The sequence below is a fragment of the Anomaloglossus baeobatrachus genome, chromosome 8 (genome assembly GCF_048569485.1).
Source record: "Anomaloglossus baeobatrachus isolate aAnoBae1 chromosome 8, aAnoBae1.hap1, whole genome shotgun sequence".
Classification (NCBI taxonomy): Eukaryota; Metazoa; Chordata; class Amphibia; order Anura; family Aromobatidae; genus Anomaloglossus; species Anomaloglossus baeobatrachus.
Window position 1 is genome coordinate 255,058,787 of NC_134360.1, and position 17,660 is coordinate 255,076,446.

Sequence of the window (17,660 nt, forward strand, 5' to 3'; positions counted from 1 at the left end):
CATAAAGCAAAATACGGTCGTAAACACTCACATTACCCCAGCCTGAGAAGGTCCAGGCAGCCCCTGACGGTACAGGCCTCCTTAGTACTCCACCCTACCCTTCTTCCACCGTTTTCTGATGTGAAGGTGGTAAAACGTGAGAGCAGGAAAATTGGGGAGAAAAAAAATAGATCCTCTCAGTGTCTGCGCAGACGCCATTTGTTTTTGCGCGGAAGAATTCCACACAAACCACAATGAAGTGGTCGTAGTGCGGCGGAGGGATCTGAGTCCCGCGCTGGAGGAGACCGCGGTGCCGGGAGCGGAGGGCGCAGCGTGTGGCGGAGGAGCCTGTGTGGTGCAGCGTCTGTGTGTGGCGGAGGGATCTGAGTCCCGCGCTGGAGGAGACCGCGGTGCCGGGAGCGGAGGGCGCAGCGTGTGGCGGAGGAGCCTGTGTGGTGCAGCGTCTGTGTGTGGCGGAGGGATCTGAGTCCCGCGCTGGAGGAGACCGCGGTGCCGGGAGCGGAGGGCGCAGCGTGTGGCGGAGGAGCCTGTGTGGTGCAGCGTCTGTGTGTGGCGGAGGGATCTGAGTCCCGCGCTGGAGGAGACCGCGGTGCCGGGAGCGGAGGGCGCAGCGTGTGGCGGAGGAGCCTGTGTGGTGCAGCGTCTGTGTGTGGCGGAGGGATCTGAGTCCCGCGCTGGAGGAGACCGCGGTGCCGGGAGCGGAGGGCGCAGCGTGTGGCGGAGGAGCCTGTGTGGTGCAGCGTCTGTGTGTGGCGGAGGGATCTGAGTCCCGCGCTGGAGGAGACCGCGGTGCCGGGAGCGGAGGGCGCAGCGTGTGGCGGAGGAGCCTGTGTGGTGCAGCGTCTGTCTGTGGCGGAGGAGCCTGTGTGGTGCAGCGTCTGTCTGTGGCGGAGGAGCCCCTGCAGCGTCCGGTAAGCGCTTGTCCTGTACTGGTAATGCTGGTGTATGGGTGCAGTATTATGTGGCGTCTGCAGGGAGGTGTACAGTATTTATAACACTGGCGCAGAGCAGACGCTACTCTCCAGCATGGCGCCCTCTGGTGTTTGCTTTTGCTAGGGCATATCTGTGGCACATGGCTGCATTCACATTGTGCAGAAAGTGATGGAGGCGCTGCTCCTGAGCTCTGTCACTGCCCATTCACCTCTATGGGATGTCACATATAGGGGCGGTGAAGTCCATGATGTGGATATGGGGCCGAGTGAGGTTTATTTTACTGGCAGTGCGGTAAGTTGCCATTTTCTCCACATAAACACCCACCATTGACCGCACAGCCTGGTCGTGGCCTCTTCCAGGGGGAGATCCCTGGTCGCGGCCTCTTCCAGGGTGAGATCCCTGGTCGCGGCCTCTTCCAGGGTGAGATCCCTGGTCGCGGCCTCTTCCAGGGTGAGATCCCTGGTCGCGGCCTCTTCCAGGGTGAGATCCCTGGTCGCGGCCTCTTCCAGGGTGAGATCCCTGGTCGCGGCCTCTTCCAGGGGGAGATCCCTGGTCGCGGCCTCTTCCAGGGTGAGATCCCTGGTCGCGGCCTCTTCCAGGGTGAGATCCCTGGTCGCGGCCTCTTCCAGGGTGAGATCCCTGGTCGCGGCCTCTTCCAGGGTGAGATCCCTGGTCGCGGCCTCTTCCAGGGTGAGATCCCTGGTCGCGGCCTCTTCCAGGGTGAGATCCCTGGTCGCGGCCTCTTCCAGGGTGAGATCCCTGGTCGCGGCCTCTTCCAGGGTGAGATCCCTGGTCGCGGCCTCTTCCAGGGTGAGATCCCTGGTCGCGGCCTCTTCCAGGGGGAGATCCCTGGTCGCGGCCTCTTCCAGGGTGAGATCCCTGGTCGCGGCCTCTTCCAGGGGGAGATCCCTGGTCGCGGCCTCTTCCAGGGGGAGATCCCTGGTCGCGGCCTCTTCCAGGGGGAGATCCCTGGTCGCGGCCTCTTCCAGGGGGAGATCCCTGGTCGCGGCCTCTTCCAGGGGGAGATCCCTGGTCGCGGCCTCTTCCAGGGGGAGATCCCTGGTCGCGGCCTCTTCCAGGGGGAGATCCCTGGTCGCGGCCTCTTCCAGGGGGAGATCCCTGGTCGCGGCCTCTTCCAGGGGGAGATCCCTGGTCGCGGCCTCTTCCAGGGGGAGATCCCTGGTCGCGGCCTCTTCCAGGGGGAGATCCCTGGTCGCGGCCTCTTCCAGGGGGAGATCCCTGGTCGCGGCCTCTTCCAGGGGGAGATCCCTGGTCGCGGCCTCTTCCAGGGGGAGATCCCTGGTCGCGGCCTCTTCCAGGGGGAGATCCCTGGTCGCGGCCTCTTCCAGGGGGAGATCCCTGGTCGCGGCCTCTTCCAGGGGGAGATCCCTGGTCGCGGCCTCTTCCAGGGGGAGATCCCTGGTCGCGGCCTCTTCCAGGGGGAGATCCCTGGTCGCGGCCTCTTCCAGGGGGAGATCCCTGGTCGCGGCCTCTTCCAGGGTGAGATCCCTGGTCGCGGCCTCTTCCAGGGTGAGATCCCTGGTCGCGGCCTCTTCCAGGGTGAGATCCCTGGTCGCGGCCTCTTCCAGGGTGAGATCCCTGGTCGCGGCCTCTTCCAGGGTGAGATCCCTGGTCGCGGCCTCTTCCAGGGGGAGATCCCTGGTCGCGGCCTCTTCCAGGGGGAGATCCCTGGTCGCGGCCTCTTCCAGGGGGAGATCCCTGGTCGCGGCCTCTTCCAGGGTGAGATCCCTGGTCGCGGCCTCTTCCAGGGTGAGATCCCTGGTCGCGGCCTCTTCCAGGGTGAGATCCCTGGTCGCGGCCTCTTCCAGGGTGAGATCCCTGGTCGCGGCCTCTTCCAGGGTGAGATCCCTGGTCGCGGCCTCTTCCAGGGTGAGATCCCTGGTCGCGGCCTCTTCCAGGGTGAGATCCCTGGTCGCGGCCTCTTCCAGGGGGAGATCCCTGGTCGCGGCCTCTTCCAGGGGGAGATCCCTGGTCGCGGCCTCTTCCAGGGGGAGATCCCTGGTCGCGGCCTCTTCCAGGGGGAGATCCCTGGTCGCGGCCTCTTCCAGGGGGAGATCCCTGGTCGCGGCCTCTTCCAGGGGGAGATCCCTGGTCGCGGCCTCTTCCAGGGGGAGATCCCTGGTCGCGGCCTCTTCCAGGGGGAGATCCCTGGTCGCGGCCTCTTCCAGGGGGAGATCCCTGGTCGCGGCCTCTTCCAGGGGGAGATCCCTGGTCGCGGCCTCTTCCAGGGGGAGATCCCTGGTCGCGGCCTCTTCCAGGGGGAGATCCCTGGTCGCGGCCTCTTCCAGGGGGAGATCCCTGGTCGCGGCCTCTTCCAGGGGGAGATCCCTGGTCGCGGCCTCTTCCAGGGGGAGATCCCTGGTCGCGGCCTCTTCCAGGGGGAGATCCCTGGTCGCGGCCTCTTCCAGGGGGAGATCCCTGGTCGCGGCCTCTTCCAGGGGGAGATCCCTGGTCGCGGCCTCTTCCAGGGGGAGATCCCTGGTCGCGGCCTCTTCCAGGGGGAGATCCCTGGTCGCGGCCTCTTCCAGGGGGAGATCCCTGGTCGCGGCCTCTTCCAGGGTGAGATCCCTGGTCGCGGCCTCTTCCAGGGTGAGAGCCCTGGTCGCGGCCTCTTCCAGGGTGAGAGCCCTGGTCGCGGCCTCTTCCAGGGTGAGAGCCCTGGTCGCGGCCTCTTCCAGGGTGAGAGCCCTGGTCGCGGCCTCTTCCAGGGTGAGAGCCCTGGTCGCGGCCTCTTCCAGGGTGAGAGCCCTGGTCGCGGCCTCCGCGAAAGTGACCCTGTCATAAGGATCAGACATAACGGTGCGGGCGCAGAGGCGCTGTGCTGCTGATCTAATGGGTCCTTCACTGTAGAAATCGGCAGTTTTGGTGCAATGAGCAGTTTGTGCTTTGGGGCTGTGCGGAGGGTCTTCATCGATGTCACGGCCCCTCAGCGGTCTCTGGTGGAAGTATCTTCATGCTTAAACTTCTGCGCCGTCCTGAGCTGTGGGCGGCACTTGCTCAGATCCATCTGGTTGTAGGCGTCAGTAAAATAGCGCACTTTATGTCCCGGCAGGCTTCAGGAAAATGGCCCCTTGGTCGTGCATGCGCAGATTGAGATCTCGTGACGAGTCAAGATTGTAATCTGCTCATGCGCAGACACTGCGCCATTCTCCTGAAGCCTGCCGGGAGATTAATGTGCGCATGCGCCAACACTGGCGCCATCTAGTCTAGGGGGAGATTAATGTGCGCATGCGCTAACACTGGCGCCGTCTAGTCTAGGGGGAGATTAATGTGCGCATGCGCCAACACTGGCGCCGTCTAGTCTAGGGGGAGATTAATGTGCGCATGCGCCAACACTGGCGCCGTCTAGGGGGAGATTAATGTGCGCATGCGCCAACTGGCGCGTCTAGTCTAGGGGGAGATTAATGTGCGCATGCGCCAACACTGGCGCTGTCTAGTCTGCAGGGAGATTAATTTTGACCCATCCATGAACTGGGCGTTGCAAGGAGATGATGGCTGGTGACTGGTCAGATAAGGCCCCAATTCATGAAGGAGGTTACACTGGAATTCTGGCATAAGTAGTTTTGAAAAGTGTCATGAGTGTATCTCGCTCGGGTGAGATCCCGGGTGAATCTGGTGTCAGAAGGTCACAGCGCCTCGCTGCTGGCAGGTTCACTGCTGGTATTTAATAATATCTTCTTCCTTGTGGTGCTGTAAGGGCTAAGCACCCTTTCCTGACTGGCTGCGGGATTTAGCTTCCAATCTCAGGTGTGGCTCTTTGGGATCACTCCCCTTCCCTATTTAAGTCATGTAATCTGATCACATGATGCCTGTGATAGAAACTGAATCCCTCATTTCTATGTGGTCCACTTTGGAAGGCGCGAGCTCTGGAAGAAGTCTGTGATGTTGTGTGCAGCAGTGGTGTTTGCTGCAGTGAAGCCGCCTGCAGTGTTTTTTCATTGCATGTCTATTTCCCCTGTTTGTATTCCTTCCCTTGTGTTTCTGTATTGTAGTGGTGAGACTAGTGCTCTCGTCAGCCTGCTCACTAGCCAGGGTGTATGCCTAGCTGAGAGTCTAAGGTATCCTGCTCATGACAGGTTGAAAGAACCTGTATAGGGACACTAGGGAGCTCAGGAGTCGGCTTGAGGTGAGTTCAGGAGGTCTCACCCCTCTCCCTAGTGGCAGAGACCTCCATTGTATCGTGTCCCCTGTGTATTGTAACATCTTCTGGGGGTTTACCAGGTACTAGCTGAACCCGGCTAGTCATGTGACATTATCACAGGCCCACTTTTTTTTTTCTTTATTTTTTCTCGGACATTAAATGGATCCTGTTGAGGCCCTTATAGAACAGGTGTAAAACCTGTCCCTTGGTCTGATGCGGTGCGATTCAGGGCCATGCAACCATTGCAGCAGGTCTGGTTACCAGTTATAATATATCTGAACACAAGGTGGCGCTGCGTAATAGCTTCTCGGGAGGACGGGATAAATCTTGTTTTCCGTGAGGCCCGCAAGCTGTTTTTAAGCTCCGCCCACTCTCTTCCGGGCGTGAGGAACGAGTGGAAATTGTTATATCCCCCTTCAGGGAGACCCGCAGTCTTGGGCGTCCTCTACCGGCCGATTCTCTGTCACTTCGGTCGGTTGATGAGCTTTTTGCTGCACTGGGTCTATGACGACCCCGACCGTGTTTCTCTCGCTGAGTCTCGGCTACACAAAGTCCAGCAGGGAGACCGGCCGGCGGAGGAGTTGAGAGCACAATGGGCCACTGACACAAGGTGGAATGACCTGGCCCTTAGGAGACATTTTTGCCAGGGTCTGTCAGTAAGGCTCACGGACGCGTTGGTGTTATATGAAACCTTAGAGGCCGCCCTGGCTCTAGCCATACGTATTGATAGACGCCTCAGGGAAAGACCAGTTGTGACTCCACCCCTTGTAGTGGTGACTCCACCCCCTGTAGTGATGCCTGAAGTCCTACCCATAAGTTTTGAGGAACCCCTGCAGTTAGGGTGGCTTCCTCTCACCCTGGATCTCATGCGGTTCAGCGCAAGACGGGGGTTAGGGATGTGCGAACCCGAACTGTAAAGTTCGGGGTCCATACCGAGTACATAGTATTCGTGTACACAACCCCAAACACAAGCTTTCCTGGGAAGCTCGTGTTACAGTTTGGGTCCAGGGGCTGTAAAAAAAAAAAAAAAAAGAACGTTATTAAAAAACATTATGATCATACTTACAGGTCCTGCGACGCATCCTGTAGACTGTCTCCCGCCGCTGCTTCCGCGTCCGATCATCGCTGTGCCCTCCCAGTAACCACCGCGGATGATAGGACCTTCCGTGACGTCATAGCCATGTAACTAGTCACTTGTGAATGTTGTATTATCTCATTGGCTACAGACTGGTCATGTGAGTATGACATCATCAAAGGTCCTGGTGCGCCGTGATGCGAGTGTCGCATCACATCATGGTGCACAGTCTCCCGATGGCAGCGGGTCAGCTGCGTTTATTTCCATGCAGCTGAGGCGCTGCTATCGGGAGAGCGGGGTGATGCAGATGTAAGTGCAATCATCCCCTCACTGTCAGTCTGCTTCATCGCTCTGTGCAGAGCGATGAAGCAGAGCTGACATGGGTTTCTTTGCTTCTCACTCTGTATAGATGCTGTCTGTACAGTGATGAAGCTGACTTTGCTGTCCCTGTGGATTACGTCAGAATAAGGATCTTTTTTTAATAAAGACGGAGTCTCCAAATGTTTTTTTTTTGTTTTATTTCTAATAAAAAACATTTATTTTTTTACTGTTTCCTAGAAATTCATGGTGGCCATGTCTAATTTGCTGTGACACAATGAATTTCGGGCTTAGTACCATCTGAGAATACAGAGCTGGTATTAATCCCTTTATTACCCAGTGAGACACTGCCACCAGGGCCACTGGTCGAGCTGGGTAAAGCGCCATTTGCTAAGAAACAATGCGCCATTTCCAGGGGCGGCTCCTGGCTGCCGAGAATTACAGCCCCCAGCTGCCTGGCTTTACCTGACTGGTGATCAAAATACAGGGAAGCCCATTTTTTTATTTTTTTAGTTATTTAAAAAACTAATAAACAAAAAAAATGTGTGGGCTCCCGCTGCATTTTCTATTGCTAGCTAAGGGTAATCCAAGCAGCTACTTCCTGCTATCACCCACTGCTTAGTGTTACCTTTGCTGGCAATGGAAAATCCAGGGAAGCCCATTTTTTTTTTTTTTTATGTATTGCCAAAAAACAAAAAAAGAAAATCACGTGGGCTTCGCCATATTTTTGTATGCTAGCCAGGTACAGCAGGCAGGTATGGGCTCCCCCCAGCTGCCTATTTGTACCTGGCTGGGATCCAAAAATATAGGAAAGCCCTTTTTTTTAAAATTATTTCATGAATTTCATGAAATTAAAAAAAAAAATAAATAAATAAAAATGACGTGGGCTTCACCCAATTTTTGTGTCCGGCCAGGTACAACCTGGGCAGCTAGGGATTTGAATCTTCCTCACAGGGTGGCCCAAGCTTTCTGGCCCCCCCCCCCCCGCTGCAAATTGCAGTCCGCAGCCGCCCCAGAAAATAGTGCCTTCATAGAAGCGCCATCTTCTGGCACTGTATCCAACTTATCCAGCGGTCCAGGTGGCATTTGGCAAGCTGGGTAATATGGGGTTAATACCAGCTTTGTTTTCTTAATGTCAGGCCAAGTTTGACCCGGCCATTAAGAATCTCCAATAAAGGGTTAAAAAAAAAAAAGACACCACACAGAGAAAAAATACTTTATTAGAAATACATACACAGACACATTAGAGACTCCATCTTTATTACTCCCTCTCACCCCTGCAGTATCCTGGTCTTCTGTCACCGATCTAGCTCTGCTATATTAGATAGCACGGGGGAAAAGAATGCTGCTCCCTGTGCTGTGTAATCGAGCAGAGGCTGCGGGTTAGTAAGTGGTGACGTTACCTCTGCCACCGTTGCCATAGTAACCTAACGAGCGGGTTATATCAACGGTGATCTCAGATCACCTGATTCCTGGCGGCACTATTTACCGGCTGTGACATTAGTGTGTGGCAGCCAATCCGTGCACATGGGCTGACTCTGTAAAGAGCGCCAACATTCAGGGAGGGAGGAGCCAAGAATGTGTCTGAGCATCTTGCCGGTACACGGCGCTCAACGAGTATACAGAGTACTGAGATGCTCAGGCAAGAACCTTGTACCGGCGAGATGCACTGACAGGACCTTGCATGACGTCAAAGCCATGTGACTGGTCTGTAACCAACGAGGTAATACAACATTCACACATGACTAGTCACATGGCTATGACGTCACGGAAGGCCCTATCGTCAGCGGTGGCTGCCGGGAGGGCACAGCGATGATCGGATGCAGAAGCGGCGGGAGACAGAGTGCAGGACGCGTCGCGGGACCTGTAAGTATAATGACAATGTTTATTATTAACAATATTCTTTATTTTAAAGCCCCTTTCCCCCCCCCCCCCCTCCCCCGTTTCCGCCCCATCACATAACTGTAAAATCCAAGTTTGCGTTATCTCAGAACCCGAACTAGATCTTTACAAAACGTTTGGGCGAGTCTCCTGAACACGAACATCGGGGGGTCCGCCAATCACTAACGGGTGTGTTTTTGTTTTTCCTGTGGTCTTAGGGGCATTTAATCAGGGCCTGTCCATCACATCCTAAACAAGGAAGTCGTCAGAAAACTTCTGACCCCAGGTTGTGTGGAGTATTTCAACCTGGGCGTATATATATCCTCCGCGTGTTTGCCTCAGTTTATTCTACCTGCTGAGGTCTTCATAGGCAACAAAGCTGAGACCATCTCTGTCCTTTTGGATAGTGGGGTAGGAGCCAATATGGTTGATTATCGATTTGAACGGACTCATGATCTTTCTAGTAATACTCTGGCTAAGTCCATCCCCATATTTGTCATTGACTCAGCGCCTTTGGGTCAGGGAAGTTATACGCAAGTGTTGCATAATGTGGACCTACTCATAGGGGCTCTTCACAAGGAGCTCCCTTCATGTTATGCTTTGGAAGGTCTCCCCATCCAGGACACCCAGGTACTAAAGCAACCTCTGACCTTATTTCTCGTCGTTTTTGGTGGCCTACGTTGCATAAAGAAGTAGTAGAGTTTGTGTCTACCTGTATTGTATGTGCGCGTTCTACGATCCCTCTTACTCGTCCGTCTGGGGATCTCCTACCTTTGACCATACCTGACAGACTGTGGACTCATGTATCTATGGACTTTATTACTGGCCTTCCTTTGTCCACTGGTGAAACAGTGATCTTAGTAGTGGTGGATAGGTTGACTAAAATGGCGCACTTCATTGCTCTATCGGCTCTCCCGAATGCTAAAACATTAGTGCATGTGTTTGTGTCTGAGATTGTGAAGCTTCACAGGATTTCCTCCGATGTGGTGTCAGATTGGGCGACCCAATTTGTCTCCTAAATTTTGGAAGGCATTTTGTTCTCGTCTGGGGGTACATTTGCCTTTTTTCCTCAGCGTTCCATTCCAAATCCAATGGGCAGATGGAACGCTTAAATCAGAGTTAAGACACCTACCGAAGATGTTTTGTCAAATAACCAGGAAAATTGGTCGTCTTATCGATCCTTGGCTGAATTTGTATTAAATAATCGGTGCAGTGAGTCCACTGGCAAGTCATCCTTTTCGGGTGCCTATGATTACCATCCTCAGTGCTCTGTGTTCAGTAGGGAAGGACCCTCAGGGGTTCTTGGAGAAGAAAGATTTTGCTCGTTCCCCTCTATTTGGCGTGGTGTACTGAACAACCTTAGGGTCAAAGGGGATAGGCTAAAATGTATGACTTACAAAAGTTCGTCAGGCCCAGACCTAAGTGTGAATGATTTTCTTTTCTGTCCACTAGGACTATCAAGTTGAAAGTTCCTTCTTGGAAACTGGGTCCCAGGTTCATCGGTCCATACAACAAACGCCGTGATTAACCCTGTGGTTTTTCGCCTTGAGCTACCCCCATCACTTAAAATAGACAACGCCTTCCACAGGTCACAGGTGAAAAATCTGTTTTGTAGATTGTGGGAGGTTTTCTTCTAATCATGGCTTCGTGCGTTGGGATGGGACTTGTTGAAGGGTCTTCGGTTCTGCCGCGGCCTCTCCACTGCCTCTGGTGTCTATATCCTCTTCCTGGTTTAAATTTTGTACAGGCACCATCATAGCCAGATTTGTTACCAGCAAATATTTAAGAAAATGGAACTGGTGTCAGCGCTTCCGTAGACTTTACTTTCTGGTGGTCTTCTGGAAAATGGTAGTAGTGAATGTGCAGATTGAGATCTCTGCTCATCATTGAGCGGAGATTTAAATCTGTACATGCACAGGAGCCAGCGCCATTTTCCTGAAGACTCCCAGGAGATCATTCTGAACGAGCGTTGCCACCGATGCCATTTTCTTGAAGACTCCAGGCGATGACTGTGCACTAGAGCCATCCATGGCTTTGATGGCGCCGACGCCTAGTGACTCTGGTTAGCACTGCAGTCTTAGGCTATGTGCGCACGCTGCGGATTTTACCGTGGATTTGCTGCAGATTTGCTGTAGAAAATGTGTCTAACGTTTCTGCAGTCATTCCTCAGCCAAACCTATGGGTATAAAAAAATGCTGTGCGCACACTGCGGTTTTTTTATACCTGCGGATTAACCGCGGAATTTCCGCTGCGGAACTAATGAGCATGTCACCTCTTTTCTGCAGGTACCTGCGTTTTTTGCCATAGATAATAGTAAAAATCCGCAGGGACCAACCCGCAGCAAAACCGCGTCAAATTGCACAAAAATGCAGGTGCGGTTTTTGCCGCCTGTGTGGTATTCTGCCAGAGGGTGCGGATTTTTCTTAAAGGGAACCTGTCAGCAGAAATTTCCCCTAAAACCTCACAGATTCCCCCTCTGCAGCTCGTGGGCTGCATTCTAGAAAGGTCCCTGTTATTATTGTGCCCCCTTTCTGACCAAAAAAAAGAGTTTATAAAGAGGTACCTTTTTGGCTTCGGATTCTATAAATGTGACACGGGGGCGGGCAGCCTGATGGCCGTTATTCTGCCCCCTGGTCCTGTATGCCGCCCCCCATCGCTGATTTCCATACTTTTGGACGCCGCCCACTGCTCCAGCCATCCCCGCGCATGCCCAGTGCCAGTCTCACGGGACTGAGCACTGTGACTGCTGGTGACGTGTGCGCAGGCAAGTGATTATGGGCGGGACTGTGACTGTTATCAGCAAGTACCCGCCCATAATCTCGTGAGCGCGCAAACCTCTCCAGCGTCACACTGTGCTCAGTGTAGATGCTAGACTGTATGGGCTGCTTCCAGGTATGACGTCCCTTTGTCACGTGATAGTATTTTGAACACGCCCCTATCACGTGACAAAGGGACGTCATACCTGGAAGCAGCCCATACAGTCTAGCATCTACACTGAGCACAGTGTGACGCTGGAGAGGTTTGCGCGCTCACGAGATTATGGGCGGGTACTTGCTGATAACAGTCACAGTCCCGCCCATAATCACTTGCCTGCGCACACGTCACCAGCAGTCACAGTGCTCAGTCCCGTGAGACTGGCACTGGGCATGCGCGGGGATGGCTGGAGCAGTGGGCGGCGTCCAAAAGTATGGAAATCAGCGATGGGGGCGGCATACAGGACCAGGGGGCAGAATAACGGCCATCAGGCTGCCCGCCCCCGTGTCACATTTATAGAATCCGAAGCCAAAAAGGTACCTCTTTATAAACTCTTCTTTTTTTTCGTCAGAAAGGGGGCACAATAATAACAGGGACCTTTCTAGAATGCAGCCCACGAGCTGCAGAGGGGGAATCTGTTAGGTTTCAGGGGAAATTTCTGCTGACAGGTTCCCTTTAAGAAAAGTCCAATTTCTAGTGCGCACATAGCCTTACAGCGCTGTGGTCCTGGGTTCAAATCCCACAATGGACAACATCTACAAGGAGTTTGTATCTTCTCGCCGTGTGTGAGTTTTCTCCGGTTTCCTCCCACACTCTGAAGACATCCTGATAAGGAATTTATACTGTTGGCCTCAGTGGGGACAGCGATGATCACATCTGTAAAGTGCCGTGGAATTAATAGCGCTAAATGAGTGAGGAAAATAAATAAAATATTTTTACAGTTATTTTGGTAGCATCCAAAAAATGAAGTAATTGGTTGCCCCACGTCCCTCTCTTTTGCCGGTGGTTTCCTCCTTTCACCTGAATGAAGACCTGTTCTCCTTTTCTCCCTCTCCCATCTCGTTCTAGGGCAGGGGTGGGGAACCTTTTTGCTGCCAGAGGCCATTTGGAAATTTCTGCCAACCTTCGGGGGCCGCACAAAATTATCAATGTGAAAATGAACCAACTATATTTGGTCAAACAGTTAATTAACTCACCCCTATTGTGGTGGCCGGAGCGGCTTCTCTTTGGTGCGGCTGTGATGTTCGGTGATACTTATGTTGCTTCTATCTTTTCCAGGTTTGTCTCGGTCTGGAGCAAAGGCAACTCTTTGTGATAATAAGATTGGTAGACTATATACATCACACAACAGACACAGGGACTGGAGTATATAAATCACAGGACACATACATCACTGAAGGGGCTGTTGGCATATACATCACATAGGAGACGCAGGGACTGCTGTATATACATCACATAGGAGACGCTGGGTCTGCTGTATATACATCACATAGGAGACGCTGGGACTGCTGTATATACATCACAAGAGACACCTACATCACAGAAGACACTGGGGGCACATACATCACACAAGGGGCTGGGGACATGTATATGATCCCTCCTGTGATGTATATGCTTTCAGCCCCTCCTGTGAGATATATGCCCCCAGCCCCTCCTGAGAGGTATATGCCCCCAGCCCCTCCTGTGATATGTACAGCCCCAGCATCTCCAATGGGATGTATATACCCCAGTGTGTGATGTATATATCACAGGAGGGGTTGGGGCATACACATCACAGGAGACACTGAGGCATATCCATGACAGGAGGGGCTGGGAGCATATACATAACAGGAGATGCTGGGGAACACACATTACTAGGTCACAGGGAGGCATAAGCATTGCTGTGGGGCACACACATCACTAGGGCGGCACAGAGAGCACTAGGGGGGGCACGGACATCACTAGGTGGGCACAGGCATCCCTAAGGGGGGGCACACAGTCATCAGTAAGGGGGGCACAGAGACATCACTAAGGGGGGGGCACACAGACATCACTAAGGGGGGGCACACAGACATCACTAAGGAGGGGGGCACACAGACATCACTAAGGAGGGGGGCACACAGACATCACTAAGGAGGGGGGCACACAGACAGAACTTGCAGAGCACAGACTTCACTAGGGGGTACACTGCACTTGGGGTGGTAAGGAGCACTGAAGAGAAATCAACAGTGGGGGTGATCCACATCACTGGGGAGTCTGCACACAGCACTGCAGGGGGCACGCTGCACCGGACAAGGGGCAGAGAGCGGGCAGCACACAGCACGTGGATCTGCACGCTGCACCGGAGAAGGGGCAGAAAGCGGGCGGCACACAGCGCTGGGGAGCGGCAGCACACAGGACGTGGAGCTGCACGCTGCACCGGAGAAGGGGAAGAGAGCGGGCAGCACACAGCACGTGAGGCTGCACTGGAGAAGGGGCAGGGAGCGACAGCACTGATTGAGGCACGCTGCACGGGAGAAGGGGTGTAGAGCGGGCGGCACAATGCAGGAAACGATGAAGCTGCTGTGGGACTAAACCCGCCCACAAAGTCTGTGCTGAGCATGCTGGCACCTGCCAGGGAAAGAGCTCATTGGTGCGCGCTAGCAGTGCCTGTGAAGCCTTAAAGGGCCGGCACCCGATAAGATCACAGCAGTGGCCGGAGCACTGCCACCCCCGGGAATCTGCCCGGGGGCCGCATAAAAGGTCTTGGCGGGCCGCATGCATTCCGCGGGCCGGAGGTTCCCCACCCCTGTTCTAGGGGAACGCTTCCTGCACTATTTGGCTGTTGTTAGGGTGTTACAAGTGTAACTTTCACCTTTCGGATCCCCTATTGTTGTCCCAGATGGTCCATTGCTGCAAGTTGACCTTTAAAGTGAATCTGTCATCATATTTGACCTATCTAATGCTGAAAAATGTCCCACCTGTCTGTCTCAGATCAGAAGATTTGTGGATAAATCCTCTTTTATCACTTTATGTAAATGAGTTCTTCCAGGCTATGGGGTGGATGCTGCCTGGAAGATAACTCCGCCTCCAGAGATTATTTTACATAAAAGGTTCGTCACCAGTGCTCTCTGCTCTCACTGCAGAGCGGTGTGTGATTATGACGGACACTTCTGCAGGTGCCCTCAGCTCTGCTCCATCTCACGTGCACAGTCTTGCAATATTGTTGTAATGAAGCAGAGCTCATGGAGCTGCAAAGCAAAGACTTGAGCTGCAAGAAGTCAAATTTCTCCTGATCGGTGTCAGGCAATGCAGGTGGACACCCAGCTGTAGTAGACTGCGTCTGAGTGCCCCCCCTCCAATAAGTGTATACTCCCGAAAATGGTGCACGGCAGAGCACACGGTGACTCAGTCTGCACCATTATAGTCAGTTGCCCCGTCAGCGCATACATCAGAGACCTGTTTTGTTGGCGGTTCAGAAGGAAGCCCTGACGGGACCACTGAACAGAGCCTAACACATTGAGTGTTTGGGGCTCCCTGGAAGTTGGTCCTTGTCACCATTCCCTTGCCTACTCTCTGTCGCCACCCCTCTTTTGGCGTGACCGCTGCCTGTCCATCGCCCCTTGTTTTTCCCCTTGCTCACCGGCCTTTCAGCGCCTGCAGTTTCCACACTCTCCACAGTTTGCCTCCGCTGATTTACCTGCACCACCGAGCCTCCATATGGCAGCTCTTCAGGTCATCTGAATCCGAGTAAGCAGTGCCACCTGGAGGAAGCGCTTTCCCTGGCAACACACCCTCTGGCACCTCTTTGTTTCTTCTGTCTAACCTCAGGAAGTCTCGCTCCTATTATTTTGTCCTACACTTTGCCTTTGCTTCTAGACACAAGTTTCCCTCTAAAACAGCCATTTTTGGGGAGAAATGTTGCATATGGTTTGATACAATAACGAATATGGAAAATACCCCCGGGATGCTGTCTGCTGTTTTTGGAATTATGCAAAGTTAATCCCTTAGGCTAGGTTCACACTTCCGTTAAATTGTAGCAGTCACAATCCGCTGCTCTGGTAAACAACGGATTGTGACTGATGATGCTGCGATGCATCCTCCTCCCGACTGATCAGTCGTGGAACGACTGACCGCGGGGCGGAAGGAACGCAGCTTGTAACGTTTTTTGAGCAGCGCAATCCGTAGGCTGCGCATGCTCTCTCTGGCTCCCTGCACACGTAACCAGTATACACATCGGGTTACCAAGCAATGCGCTTTGCCTAGTTACTCGATATTTACCCTGGCTACGTGTGCAGGGAGCCCGACACTTCCCCCGCTTGGCTCCGCCCCCTCCCGCACTCCACACACACACACACACACACACACACACACACACACACACACACTCACCTGTCCCCAGCCATGCAGACCGCAGCACTGACGTCCTCGGCTCCATGGCCCCGCTTGGCTCCACCCACCTCGCACTCCGCACCCCGCACACAACGGAGTCCGACAATGAATTCTGTTGTCATCCATTGTACAACGCATCAGTCACCTGCGTCAAGCAATGCATGTGACCGATGCAAAACAACGGAAATGTGAACCTAGCCTTAGATTGACCTGCGTCCCTAATCTTTTGTAAGAGGATCCTATCTGAGGTGCTGCAATCATTCGTGCTTGCTATACAAGTTTCCCTAGTCAGACCTCATCCCTCTGCCTGGATTGTAGTCCGCTCACCATGCCATCCCCTCAGGAGCCTCCCTCTGCCCAAAGTGAGAACGCATCCCCTTCCTTCCGAGTGGGCTGCAGCTCCCTTCCAGTCCGTCGCTGACTTATCCAAGGTATCAAAAATCTTTTGTTTCACTCATAGAACGACTACCCAATCCAGCTACTTTTTCGGTGTTCCCGCTCACTTTTTAGGGAGAGTCTGACTTATCATTTCCTCAGCTATGACATGGCAGATCTCCAAAAAATCCAAGAAACGTGCACACACTAGTTCATCTTCTAGGTCTCCCATCTCCATCGGCGTCCACCAGGATGGCATCTCTCTCCTGCCCTCCTTCCTCTGACATCCCGGCGCTTCAGGAGTCTGACCCTTGCTCCAAGTCAGACTCCGATCTGGACTCCAAGCAGCTTTCTAAGCTACGGAATATAGTGGATCGCCTGATTATAGCCGTTAATCAGACTCTCGACGTAAAGGACTATGAAGCTGCTCAATCTGAATAGCCTGAATCCTTCAAAAATTTCAAGCGGCCTCCTAGGCTTTTTACCAACCATGCTGAATTGGATGGAATTTTCACCAGGGAATGGGAACATCCGGAAAAAAACGTTTCAAAGACAGAAATGATTGAAATGATTGGATGTGCTATGCATTTATGTCCGATCTGGTACGCTAAATGGCCAGAGTCTCCCTCAGTGGATCCTCCTGTCTTCCGACTGTCCACTATCACTATTTTGTTCCTCTCGGCTGGGGCATCCCTCCAGAAGGCACACCAAAACCCTGACAAAGTCTGCTTTTGAGGCCGCGGGATTGTCCCTCTGCCTGTCCTTCGCCTAGACATGGGTTTCTAAGGCTAGTTTCACACTTGCGTTGAACGGCATCCGTTGCATTGCGTTGTGTGAGAGATGAATCGGATGCGTTGCATATAGTGGCGCAACGGATCGTACAAAACAACGGAAAGCTTTTTTTTTTTTTTTTTTTTTTTCTTCTTTACAGTTTTACCGGCAGCAGACTATTGTGAATGATCAGCTGATCGCTCTCAATAGCCGCCGAGCTGCAATAGCTGCTGGGCACTCAGCTGAGCGCGCTCACATGCCGGCGGCCGGGCGCTCAGCTGAGCGCTCTCACATGCTGGCGGCCAGGCGCTCAGCTGAGCGCTCTCACATGCTGGCGGCCGGGCGCTCAGCTGATCGTTCGGCCGCCGAGAATGTGTGCGGGGGGCGGAGTGGGTGGAGCCGAGCGGGCCATGGCGCTGAGGACAGTTGTGTGTGTGTGTGTATGTATATATGTGTGTGTGTGTGTGTGTGTACATACATGCGGAGTGGAGGGCTGGAGGGGGCGGAGCCAAGCAGGGAAGTGTCGGGCTCCCTGCAGGGTAAATATCGGCAAAGCACTTTGCTTGGTTACCCGATATTTACCTTGGTTACGGGTGCAGGGAGCCAGAGAGAGCATGCGCAGTGAAATCCTACGGATTGCGCTGCTCAAAAAAAACGTTACATGCTGCGGACCTTCCTCCCGGCGCAGCGTCAAAATAACGACACTGCGTCGTCCATTGGATGCAACGCTGACACTTGCGTTACAGTGCGTCGTCCATACAAGTCTATGGAGAATAGCGCAGTGCGTTAACGGACTGCGCTATTCTCCATAGTGACGGACTGCTCTGAACGCAAGTGTGAAAGTACCCTTAGGTGGTTTTGGCCTGGGCTAAACTCCTGTGCGAGATTATCCTGTCGGGCACTCCAACTTTTGAACTAGCGGATGTAGCAGACCAGATTGCCCACCCAGGACAATACCTCCGAACTGCGTTACTATTCGCAGAGCCTCATGGCTGAAGGCATGGAATGCGGATTCTGCGTCCAAGAAAACCCTCACCAGCC

At 53.7% G+C, this 17,660-nt stretch overlaps 1 protein-coding gene across 4 annotated transcripts in view; it reads left to right on the forward strand.

Annotated features, from left to right (window-relative positions):
• Positions 1–253: 253 nt before the first annotated feature.
• The window catches only part of TDRD5 (tudor domain containing 5), a 198,646-nt gene continuing 181,239 nt past the window's right edge, over positions 254–17,660 (forward strand). For 3 of the 4 annotated variants that reach the window (XM_075320571.1, XM_075320573.1, XM_075320574.1), the window contains exons 1-2: positions 254–911; positions 9,822–9,964. The gene's annotated coding sequence lies outside the window, so the exon portion shown is untranslated. The remainder of the gene's footprint in view (positions 912–9,821; positions 9,965–17,660) is intronic. The other variant, XM_075320572.1, reaches the window with a different exon arrangement.